General features: G+C 38.2%; 1 long non-coding RNA gene across 2 annotated transcripts in view; it reads left to right on the top strand.

Moving 5' to 3' along the window:
- LOC118970314 (uncharacterized) overlaps nt 1–11,798 on the top strand; it is a 396,329-nt gene that overhangs the window by 98,324 nt on the left and 286,207 nt on the right. For both annotated transcript variants that reach the window (XR_012121541.1, XR_012121542.1), the window contains one exon: nt 11,455–11,633. This is a non-coding gene — a long non-coding RNA (uncharacterized lncRNA). The remainder of the gene's footprint in view (nt 1–11,454; nt 11,634–11,798) is intronic.

Consider the following 11,798-nt stretch of genomic DNA (forward strand, 5'->3'; position numbering starts at 1 on the left):
TACTTTAGCCAAGGAAAAGATGATTTTTTTTTTCTCTCCACATGTATTAGTAGTTTTGGTAAGATTTTGCAGGGGTCTCCTTTCCCTTCTCTGCTTTATTCCACCAGGTGTTTTCTAGAAACCACATTGTGGAAAAGATATAAAGACAAGGACTTTTAGGGAAATGACAACTGTCCATTCATGAGGTATTAGGTGGGGAGCCCTGGTCTTACTTCTGGTATGTATTTTGAAATTTGAGGCAAGGTTCTTTCATATTAAGTTGGCAGTGCTGTCATAAATCCAATCAACTCTCAGGTGCTCTGACTTTGAACTAAATCTGACAGCTTCTCTTTATTTGTTAAACAAATGTTTTGAGTTAGATGCTTATGTCTCTTTTAGTTCTAAATTAAAGTATTACAAATTTTTATTTCCAAGGCAAAAGCAAATGAAGGGGACATGCTCTAATTTTTATGTTTTGAGTCATTTATTAGCCTTTTAATAGAAAATTTCAGTGTATTCCCCATCCAGGAAATGGTAATGGAAATTGCCTACTTCAACATGTAATCTATAAAATCTTGTTAAATAGTGTAATGAGAATTTGTCACTTTGTCACCTAGCTGACCTTTTACAACCCTTGAAACCCAAAGTGAAGTGACACCTTCCTCAACTTGGGTGAAGTGCCCACATATTTTACTGTGTTCTCACCAAAAAAACCTGCAAACCAAAATTTCAGCTAGTCCCAAGTCCATTTTTAAGCAAAGTGCATACCCAGAAGTTGGCACAAACATTTGTGTATCATGCTTTCCATATTCAAAAGCTGTCTGAGACTCATTTGATTAAGCATAAAAATAACTCTGCGAATGTCATTAGAAAGGCTGATGAACATCCCATGTCTGGTCCCTTGAATTTGTATTCTGGAGATGCATTATTAAGTCACCGCTAAACAGTTTCTCTTATAAGAACCTGATCATGCTCTAGAGTCTGAATTATTTTCATTTTGAGTTTAGAAGGTTTAATTTTTCTATTTCCATTCAACAGAAAGGAAACAGCTGGTAAATTAGGGAAGGCCAGTACAGTTTATTTGGCTATGTAATCTCCACTGGGTTCTCTGGTTAACAGAGAATCTTTATTCCAACCAGGGCCCCCTCCCTGCCAAATCTCTTCACTAAACTGAGTTGTGATTAGAAAAGAATAAATGACATTTCATTTCATATATGGCTTCTTCCAAGCTTCATACCCCTCTTTAAGTTTTCCTCTTACACAACTTTTCCTTGGCCTTGGGCATTTCTTCTCCCTGGCAGCTCTTCAACACAGGGTGTGCAAAGTTCTTGTCCAGCCTTATAGACTACTTCTGAATGCATCATTTCCTCATCCCTTCCTTGGGTTTAACTGTTATCTGTTCCTTTATTCATTCCACAAACATTAATTCTTATACACAAAATGGCCTTGCATACTTTAGACTGAAGCTGTCAACTTAATGTTCAGACATGGAAATTCTTTTCACTTCCTAAGACTTGTTTCTCTGATTGAGGTGCTTCTTTCTAAAGTCAGGAAGACCAAAAGACACCAAAAATACATGTTGTATATAGTAGACAATGTTCAAAATATAGAGAGATGTTGACTGAGAAGGTATTACTTGAAGAACTTGTTAAAAATGGATATTTTAAGAGATTAACCTGAAGATGGCCCTGAAGGAAGATCCTGAAATCGTGAACTCACCTCCTTTCATGGATACAGTGAAACTACATATGCAACAGTTCCCTCTGGAAAAGACCTGAAAACAATTTGAACATCTCCTCCGCAACAAAGGATAAAAGGGCCACATTGAAATAAGTAGGAGAGGCAGAGATGTGGTCTCACCAAAAACCCAACTTCCAGTGTGCCAACCCACAATTGGGAGGGATCTCACAAATAAAGAACTTCCCCCTGAGGGGCGAGGAATTTCTGCCTCACATTAGCACCCCAACCCATGGTATCTGCATCGGAGAGGGGAGTCCCCAAAATATCTGGCTTTGAAAAGCCAACAGGGTTTATATCCAGGAGAACCACCGGGCTGTAGCCACTGGAGAGTGCGCTCTTAAAGGGATCACAAGCAGATTCACTCACCCTCGGACCCAGTTTAAAAGCAGCAGTTTGAAAAGTGCCTAGGCCAGAGGAGGAGATGAATTTGCTTATCTTAAAGCATCTGCTGGGTGAGAAGGAGCATGTTAGAACTCTCTGAGGACTGAGGTGCTGGGGCAGATACCATTTTTAGGTCCTCCCTGTACGTTGCTAACACCAGCGATGGCAAGTGCCATTTTTGTATTTTCCTTCATAAGCTGCTAGCTCCAGGATGTGCACCCTACTCCCATGCTACTTCTACAGCCCTGCTCCTGTGGCCCTGTCAAAGTCAGCGGCTGAGTGCTTCACACCCCCACCATGCCTATGGCCCTGCCAAAGCCACACATGTGGCTCACACAGGGGATGCACCTTAAGTGCTTGGCTCTGGTGGCCAGGAGATAATTGCATTTTTAGGACCCATGGATCTGAAATAGATAAAAGAGATGATTGTCAGGTTACCATCCCCAGGGCAGCACACATAGACCAAAACATACCCCCAGTCTTCCTATGAAAAAGGTCTGTCTACTTGTCCTAAAGCTTCAGCCTGATAGACAGGCTTCAAGCTTACACACATCTAATGGCTATGGAAGTGCTCTCAGGGAATGTAGGCTAAGGGATGCCATCTTTGTTTTCTTCCTTGGCCTAATGACAGCTTATCAGTACCTTTGGGAAGTGAGCTCCTATATTCATCAGGAGCTCCAGTTTTTGCAACTGTCACAAAGAGGATACCTCTAGATCATCTGGTCTGGAGGCCAGCAGTGTTTATAATTGCAGTCCCAAAGGGCTATACATGTTTGCATACTTAGAAGCTGCTGCCTGAGGGTCTACCTACCAGTCAGTGTTTTTGGAGGTCCCTCCCTCTGGAACACTCACAAGTTTTGGCACACTCTCAACAGCTGGGCCCTATCAAGAATAAATCAGGCTGCTAAGATAATCACAAAGATTCATGAGACAGTCATGAGCTAGGGCACTTAAATGATGCAAGGCCACTCCTTCAAGACTGGGAGAGATAGCCATTTCACCTAATACATAGAAAAAACACAGAATGTTGAGCACAATTAGGAAACAAAGGAATATGTCTCAACTGAAAGAACAAAATAAAACACCAGAAAAAGGCTTAATGAAAAGAAGATAAGTAATTTACTTGATAAAGAGTTCAAAGTAATGGTCATAAAGATGGTCACAGAACTTGGTAGAATGATTGAACTCATTAAGAACTTCAACAAAGAAAGAGAAAAATATAAGAAATTACCAAAGGAAAGTCACAGAGCTATAGAATACAATTAACTTAACTGAAAAGTACACTACAGACTTCAACAGTAGACTAGATGGAGCAGAAGAAAGAATCAGTCATCTGGAAAATGGCAGTGGAACTCACCTAAACAGCAGCCAAAAGGAAAAAAGAATTTAAAAAGTAAAGAAAGCTTAGAAGACCTATGTATTATAGGTGTTCCAGAAGAAGGGAGGGAGAAAGGGGCAGAACACTTATTTGAAGAAATAACAGCTAAAAATTTCCCTAACCCGGAGAGAGAAACAGATATTTAGGTCCAGGAAGCCCAGAAAATTCCAGACAAGATGAACCCAAAGAGAACCACACCAAGACACATTATAATTAAAATGTCAAATTTAAAGAAACAACCTTAAAAACAATAAGAGAAAAAGAACTTGTTATGTACAAGGGAACCTCCATAAGATCATTAGCAGAACTTTACAGGCTAGAAGGGAGTTGTATGATATATTCAAAATGCTGAAAGGAAAAAACTTCCAACCTAGAGACTCTACCCAACAAGGTTATCATTCAGAATTAAAGACAGGTAAAGAGTTTCCAGACAAGCAAAAGCTAAAGGAGTTCATTGCCTCTAACATTTCAAGGCCTTTGAAGAAATATTAAAGGGACTTCTTTAAGCTGAAAAGAAAGGACACTCTTTAGGAACAAGAAAACACAGGAAAATAAAAATACTACTGATAAAGGGTCTTATAAATCTAGTATGAAGGTTGAAAGACAAAAATAGTAAAATATAATTGAGTAGTTTAGGAATATACAAAGTAACACAAAATATGACATCAAAAACAAAATATGGGGAGGGGGAGGCATATAGAAATGCAGTTTTAGAATGCATTTAGATTTAACTCACTATCAACTTAAAATTGACTGTTTTATATATACAGACTGTTATTCACGAGCTTCATGGTAACCACAAAGCAAAAACCTATAGTAGATATACCAAACGTAATGAGAAAGGAATCTAAGCATAACACTGTAGAAAGTCATGAAACCACAAGAGACAAAAGCAAGAGAAAAAGAAAGGAACAGAGAGGAACTACAAACCAGAAAACAATGAAAAAAATGGCAATATGTACATACCCATCAATAATTATCTTAAATGTAAATGGATTAAACTCTCCAATCACATAGAATGGCTGAATGGATAAAATAAAATAAGACCCATTTAGATGGTGCATCTAAAGGATGCACTTTGAAAGCAAAGGGATGGAAAAAACATGTTTCATGTGAATGGAAACCAAAATAAAAGTGGTGTAGCTCTACTTATATCAGCAAATAGACTTTTAAAACAAAGACTAATAAAAGACAATAAAGATGGGCATTACGTAGTGAAGTATAGATAGATAAAAAGAAAGAGGGAAACAAAGAAAGAAAAAGAAAAGGAAAGTCTTAGTCCATTTAAGCTGCTATAACAAAATAGCACAGATTGGGTGGTTTATAAACAATAAAAATTTATTTCTTACAATTCTGGAGGCTGGAAGCGCAAGATCAGGCTGTGAACATGGTTGAATGAAGGATCTCTTCTGGGTTATAGACTTCTCGTTGTATCCTCACATGGCAGAAGGAAATAGGAGCTCTGTGGAGTCTCTTTTATAAGAACACTAATCCCACCCATGAAGGCTGTACCCTCATGCTGTAAGCATTTCCCAAAGTTCCCAACTCCTAATATCATCATGAGGGTTATTAGGATCTCACATATGAAGTTCTGGAAGGCACATTCAGACCTAGAAATGAATGGATGGATAGATAGATGATAGATAGGTAGGTAGGTAGGTAGGTAGGTAGATAGATAGGTAGATAGATAGATAGATAGATAGATAGATAGATAGATAGATAGGTAGATAGATAGATAGATAGATAGATAGATAGATAGATAGATAGATAGGTAGGTAGATAAATAGACAGATAGATGATAGATAGATAGACAGATAGATGATAGATAGATAGATAGATAGATAGATGATAGATAGATAGATAGATGATAGGTAGGTAAGATAGATGATAGATAGACAGATAGATGATAGATAGATAATAGATAGACAGATGATAGATAGACAGATAGATGATAGACAGATGATAGATAGATGATAGATAGATAGATAGATAGATAGATAGATAGATAGATAGATAGATGATAGATAGATGATGATAGATAGATGATAGATAGAAAGGAGGGTGGGAGGGTAGAGCAAAGGAGGAAGGAAGGAAGGGAGGAAGATAATTTAGAGCAAGGAATGGACAAGGGCACTGAAGGAGAGAGTGTGGAGAGAGGAGAGTGGAAGACCCAGGAGTAAACCCAGAGGAACTCCATTGCTCAGAGGTTAAGGAAGTGGGTTTTGAAAAACTGTAGTCATAAAGGTAGGAAGTGAACCAGAACATTGTGGAGCCACTGAGTCAGGTCCACAAAGTGTTACAAAGAGACAGTCAGTGTTTACATTGAAAAGTGATAAAATATTTAGTAAGTTACTTTTGCAGAATAGCAGATATTGGTGGCTTTTCTTCAATAATTTTATATTAGCAAACACCGTATTGAGGCAGAAGTGAAGAATGAGTGAGAGGTGAGGAAATCAAGAAAAATGTGTACGAACTTTTGATCAAAAAGGGGTCAGAACATAGGAGGATGTAGACCCAAGAGTTATTTTTAATGGGAGATACTGGAGAAGGTATGCATGCTAACAGAAATGACACAGTAAAAAGGTAAAGATGAAAAAGAGGGAAAAGGCAAAATATAAAGAACAAAGTCCTTGAACATATGAGAAAGGATAAGATCCAACCCTTGAAGAAAAAATGGTCTTTGATAGAAGAAAGGGTACTTCCTCAAGGGTAATAGGAGGAAAGAAGAAAAAAAAATTGCAGCTGCAGGTAGGTTTAGCAAAAAAAATGAGGGTGTGCCTATCTGTTTAAAAGTTTCTAAGTCACATTAAAAATAGTAAAAAGAAACATGAAATTAATTGTAGTAATACATTTTACCTACTGCCAAGATACTGTTATTCCAACATGTAGGTCAATATAAAAATATTAATTATGTTGTAGTCTTCTTTATGTCAAGCCTTTGAAATCCAGTATGTATTTTGTACCTATAGCACATCCCAGTTTGAATAGCCATATTTCAAGTGTCTAATGGCTGTTGTATTGGACAGTACAATTCTAGTTGGTGCTGACTGTCAGGCAGTAGATTATAATTACTAAATTTCTGAAGAGAGATCAGTCTAGCATCATCTGCATGGAGGAGGGAACCTGATGTAGGATGGAATTTATAAGAAAAAGAATGCTAGAGGAGAAGCAAACCCACAACAGAATGGGGTAATAACTCATTTTGTGAAGGTTTGTATGGCCTCAGAAAAGAGGTGAATTAATAGTAGTGATTCAATTAATGTTTTCTCATATTGCCCTCATTTTCTCTATTTCCAAGTACCTTGTTCATGTATTTGTTTATTGTCCATCTCTTACTATAATGTAAGTCTGTTTTTTTATGGTAATATGCCCAGAATAATACTTCTCACACATTAAGACTCAATAAATCCCTGTAGAAAAAAGCCGATTTATTTTTATTAAGGTCTCATTGATAAACAATCTTATGAAGGTTTCTCATGAGCAACATTGTGGTTACTACATTCACCCAAATTATCAAGTCACTGTCTGTCAGTGTAGTAAGATGCTATAGTCACGGCTTGTCTTCTCTCTGCTATATTGCCTTCTCCGTGACCCCCCTACATTATGTGTGCTAATCATAATACCCCTTAGTCCCCTTCTCCCTCCCTGCTTGCCTTACTCGTCCCCTTTCCCTTTAATAACTTCTAGTCCCTTCTTTGAGTCTGTGAGTCTGCTGTTGCTTTGTTCCTTCATTTTTTGCTTTGTTGTTATACTCCACAAATGAATGAATCATTTGGTACTTGTCTTTCTCCACCTGGTTTATTTCACTGAGCATAATATCCTCTAGCTCCATCCATGTTGTTGAAAATGGCAGGATTTGTTTTCTTCTTATGGCTGAATAATATTCCATTGTGCATATGTACCACATCTTCTTTATCCATTCATCTACTGATAGACATTTAGATTGCTTCAGTGTCTTGGCTATTATAAATAGTGCTGTGATAAACATAGAGGTGCATATATCTTCTTGAATCTGGGATCTTGTTTTCTTTCAGTAAATTCCAAGCTAATTTTTATTGTAAAGAGAGAATGTACAATATGATTATTACATGGAGGAAAAATAAACTAATGATGGACTAGTAGAGAATTTGATTCCTAATGAATGGCATTGCTAATAAGGGTCCAGAAGTTCAAAAGAGAAATCCACAGGGTTTGAAGTAGCCTAGAAAAACAGAGTTATAACATGGGCTACTTCTTAAATAATGGCTAGCCTTTGGATATTTGGAAAAGAAGGGGGATACTTTTGAAGTAGGGTGAATGGCTTATGCAAAGGTGGAGATGCATGTGAACAGTTTAGTTGTGATAGATATTGGGAAAATGTAAGCTATCAGGTTGGAAGAGTAGCTCCTGAGGTTTTTGAGAAAGCATGCTAAGCGCAATTTTAAGAATGGAATATAAAATGGATTGAAGAGGGGAGAGCTGGTAGGCAGTTATTGCAACTGTCCAGAAGGTGATGAAGGTTGCACTATGGTGATGCCTCTGGGAAGAGACAGGAGGAGAAGACAAAACATATTCAAATAAAAGCCTCAGTGAAATTTTTGTTTTGGACTGAATATGAATTGGATGGTCAAATGTGTTGCCAAGGACAACTCCGAGGTTCTGACCTTCGTTGACTGGGTGATGGTGCCATAGTCTGAAAGTTCCAAATGGAAACTTCTTTTCAGGGGTGGGAGCAAAGGTGAAAATGGGTTGAAGTGAAAGTGAGGGAAGATATCTAAGTGGAAACTTCCAGTAAGCCTTCAGATGACTCAGGGATTCAGAGAATGTAGTCTCTTCCCAAATCTTCTGTCCTTTTTCCTATATAGAAAGTGTTTACTCTGTGTGTTTCCCGGTGGCTCTGTTGATCACATTCTTATGAGTGGTTTGAAGCTCCTTTGACTTCAAACTTGCATTTGTTTTGGGCATGGCTGGAGCAGAGTGCTAACGAGCCCAAGATCATGGGTTTGATCGCCAGAAGGGGCAGTTAGTTTCACGGAGAGGAAAACTGTGTTCCCTGGTTCACAGACTTCTAATCCTGTCTATTTGTCTCTAAACGATGTAGCACTATTCTCAAGAGGCCTCAGCGAGAAAGTATGAGTAGTTGTGGGCAATTCATTAGAACTACTAGAAGAATGGCACTGCATGGGTTTATTTGGATTGCTCCTTCAAGAAGCTTTGTCTACCTCACTCCATTAGCTCATGAGACAAGAGATTACATTTTCAGACACAACATCATGACCGGATGATGATGTGAAACTGTCATGTTCATGCCTGCCTACATCTGTTCCCACATTCACTTCTCAGAGAAAAGACAGGGTGATGGTCCAGGAGCATGTGGTTCTTTGGTGCAAGGGTCTCCTTGAAAGTGTTGAAATATTATCAGTTTGATTTTGAGAACTGGCTTACTAATGTTGCGCAAATACACCCTGGAGAGCATGACTATGCCCAAAAACTCACTAAGCAAACCTTTCAGTGATAAATTTTCCTTATCTTATCAAGTTGTTTTAGCTTGCTGCATATTCTTACTGGGAAATACAAGTCTACACTCAAAATTCTTGTGAAATAGTCATACAAGGATACAGCATAGAATGTGCTGTGTTTAAAAGAGTAACGGTGTCCATAGAACAGCCATGGACGAACCCACAAAAGGCACCTTCCACACAAGTGCAGAGTTGCCAGAAGTTACTGGGATAGCATCTCAAGTGTGTTTCTGTGGATACTGCATATTCAAAAATCAATCCTAGACCTTCTCAAATTGCTTTCCCAGTTAACTGATACACCCCTGGGTTCTGCAGGAGCCACCCCAAAGAAGATTTGGAATGACATTATCCACATATTCAAAGATTCAAAATAAATTCTTACAGCTTAAGAAGGACTTGAAAATAGGTTCACTTTTCTTTCAGGGACTGTGTTTGCCACACCAGAGATATTTCTATTATTTGACATTATGGAAAACTTAGAAGGCTGAGGAATAAGAGACCAGACCATCAAATGTCATTTAATAGATTGCTAAGAATAACAGTAACGTCTTTGAAGAATAATGTTTGGAAAAAATATGACTAAAAGTAATAGGCAGAATAAAGTTATATGCTGGTGTTTTGGGTCATGCATAACTATAAACACTTGACTTACTTGCACGATTTCCTTGAATGGATTATATTGACAAGAGTAATTATTTTGGTATATATATAAAGAGAGCTTGATATTATATAAGTAGTTAAGAATCATCACATGGCAAGTCTGTAGCTCTGCCAGCTGGGTCGAGCTGGGGTGGAGGAAGAGAAAGGACCATTGATACAGCAAGAAAAGCTTATACCAGGGAGTTTGCATTTGCCTTTTTGTATTGCAAGGATTTTGAGGTTCAAGCAGTACTCTTCACCTGATTTTGCTAAGTTAGAATCAAATTAGGGAAAAAGGTGGTCACTTGGTCAGTGTCAGAAAAGGTGAGACCATGAATCAGCATGTACACAGAAAAGGGTAGGACATACCCAGTGGAGAGAATTTTATCTAGGATATCATAGATCCTTAATATTCTCATTCCTAGTAATAACAATGAAGTGGTGATAATAGAAGTAATTGTGCAATGTGCCAGTGTTTTCATCTGGCCATAGAGAAATTGAATGGACAAAAAGAACAAATTAAGACAATGTGATGAGTTTCCATTAAGCTTAATTTGTTAAATCTAAGAAACAACCTTTTATTCTGAGATTATCTCCATGTTTTTAAATGAATTTCCTTGGGATGACATAATGGTAGTGATTGGTGTTTATACAAAAATGTCCTTATTTTAGCCAAATAAAGATTTCGCCACCTTATGTCGATTTCTACGTTTAATTTTGGAAAAATATCACTATTTTGGATAACTGTAGAAGAATTTGAATGGTAATGCTTAATTCTCAAATACCAATATGATGCAGATGATATTATTATTACTATTACTGCTATTTTGCAAAGGAGGAAACTGAGCCTCACAGAAGTTGTTTTAATTTGTGCAAAGCACTTAGCTAGAAGTGTCAGAGCCACAGCACAAATCCACAGCCACCTGATTTCAGTGTTCATGCTTCTTACCACTCTGTTGCTCCTGTGGGTATTAGAGTCCAATGAGCAGAAACTATTCTAGGCATTTTAAACAGGTATTTAATGCAGGTGATGGAAAGATAAGTAGCCAAATAAGAGGGGGAGTCAACCCAGAAATTAACTATATCAAGAAGTCACTACCATACCTCGGATTAGAGAGATGCAGAGAAGAGGTGGTGTTTTCATCTGAGAAAAACCTCCCAGATGCGTCCATGTTCCCTGGAGGGGCAGGATGCCGTTCTAGGTGGGGAGTAGCAACCATGGAGGGAAGAACTGCAATTATTGCTGAGGATGCTACTTTAAAGAGAGAAAAGGGAGAAATACCCTGATTTCTTCCTTCCTTTTGACCTCCAGTCTTTTGTTAGTGTATCCTATTAGCAAAACCTACCCGGAAACCTGAGAACATGGGGACTTGAAAATGTAATTTCTTGTGAAATAGAGCCGATGAAGGGAACATTGGGAAATGGACATAAGAGCAAACAGGTAAACAATCAGTACATAGCACAATATGTACTTTACTAGCATAAGTATGTATTTAATTATTTCACTGTGCCTTGTACTGTGTCACTGAGGTCTAGAGATACCAGAAGAGACTTCTCAATATTCATAGTCTAAGAGAATTTATTTGGCTGAAGGAAGGAAATGGGAATATTTTCATTTCCAAGTGACCGTGAGAGCAATGAGAGACGAAATAAGGAGAGAATTTTGGTCTAGAGGTAACTTTACCTTTGAGTATTTTAGGTTCTAAAAGGGTGGCTGAATTAGAAATTCCGGGCCAAATAAGGGGGGAGCACAAAATCCTGTGTGTTATTTCGGCTTCTCTTACTGTTGTTGTCTCCCCTTTCTTTAAAGGAAAAATAATGCTCTCTTTCATCTTTTAGAGATATGGGATTGGGAAGGAGAGTTCCACGTTTGCAGGGTAGAATGATGGATTCAGCCCGAATGGAGACAATGATCGTCGGCAACCTCCACACCTCCATCAAATTTCCTTTTGGGGAGAGAGAGACTTCGCCCACCATTCCCTCTGGAGGAGGCTGGGGCCTAAGTAGGAGACTCAGGGGTAAGTGAATGAAGTAGAGTTAGGAAATTATAGGACAGTAACTCCATCTTTAGCTTTCGTGGTAGCAACCACTGAAAAGAGAAATCTTCCTTCTAGGCCACATTTCCTATCTGAAACCCAAGGTCACATTTCACGTCTGGCATAGTAATGCTGCAATTGGCTCAA

The sequence above is a fragment of the Manis javanica genome, chromosome 10, assembly GCF_040802235.1.
Source record: "Manis javanica isolate MJ-LG chromosome 10, MJ_LKY, whole genome shotgun sequence".
Taxonomy (NCBI): Eukaryota; Metazoa; Chordata; class Mammalia; order Pholidota; family Manidae; genus Manis; species Manis javanica.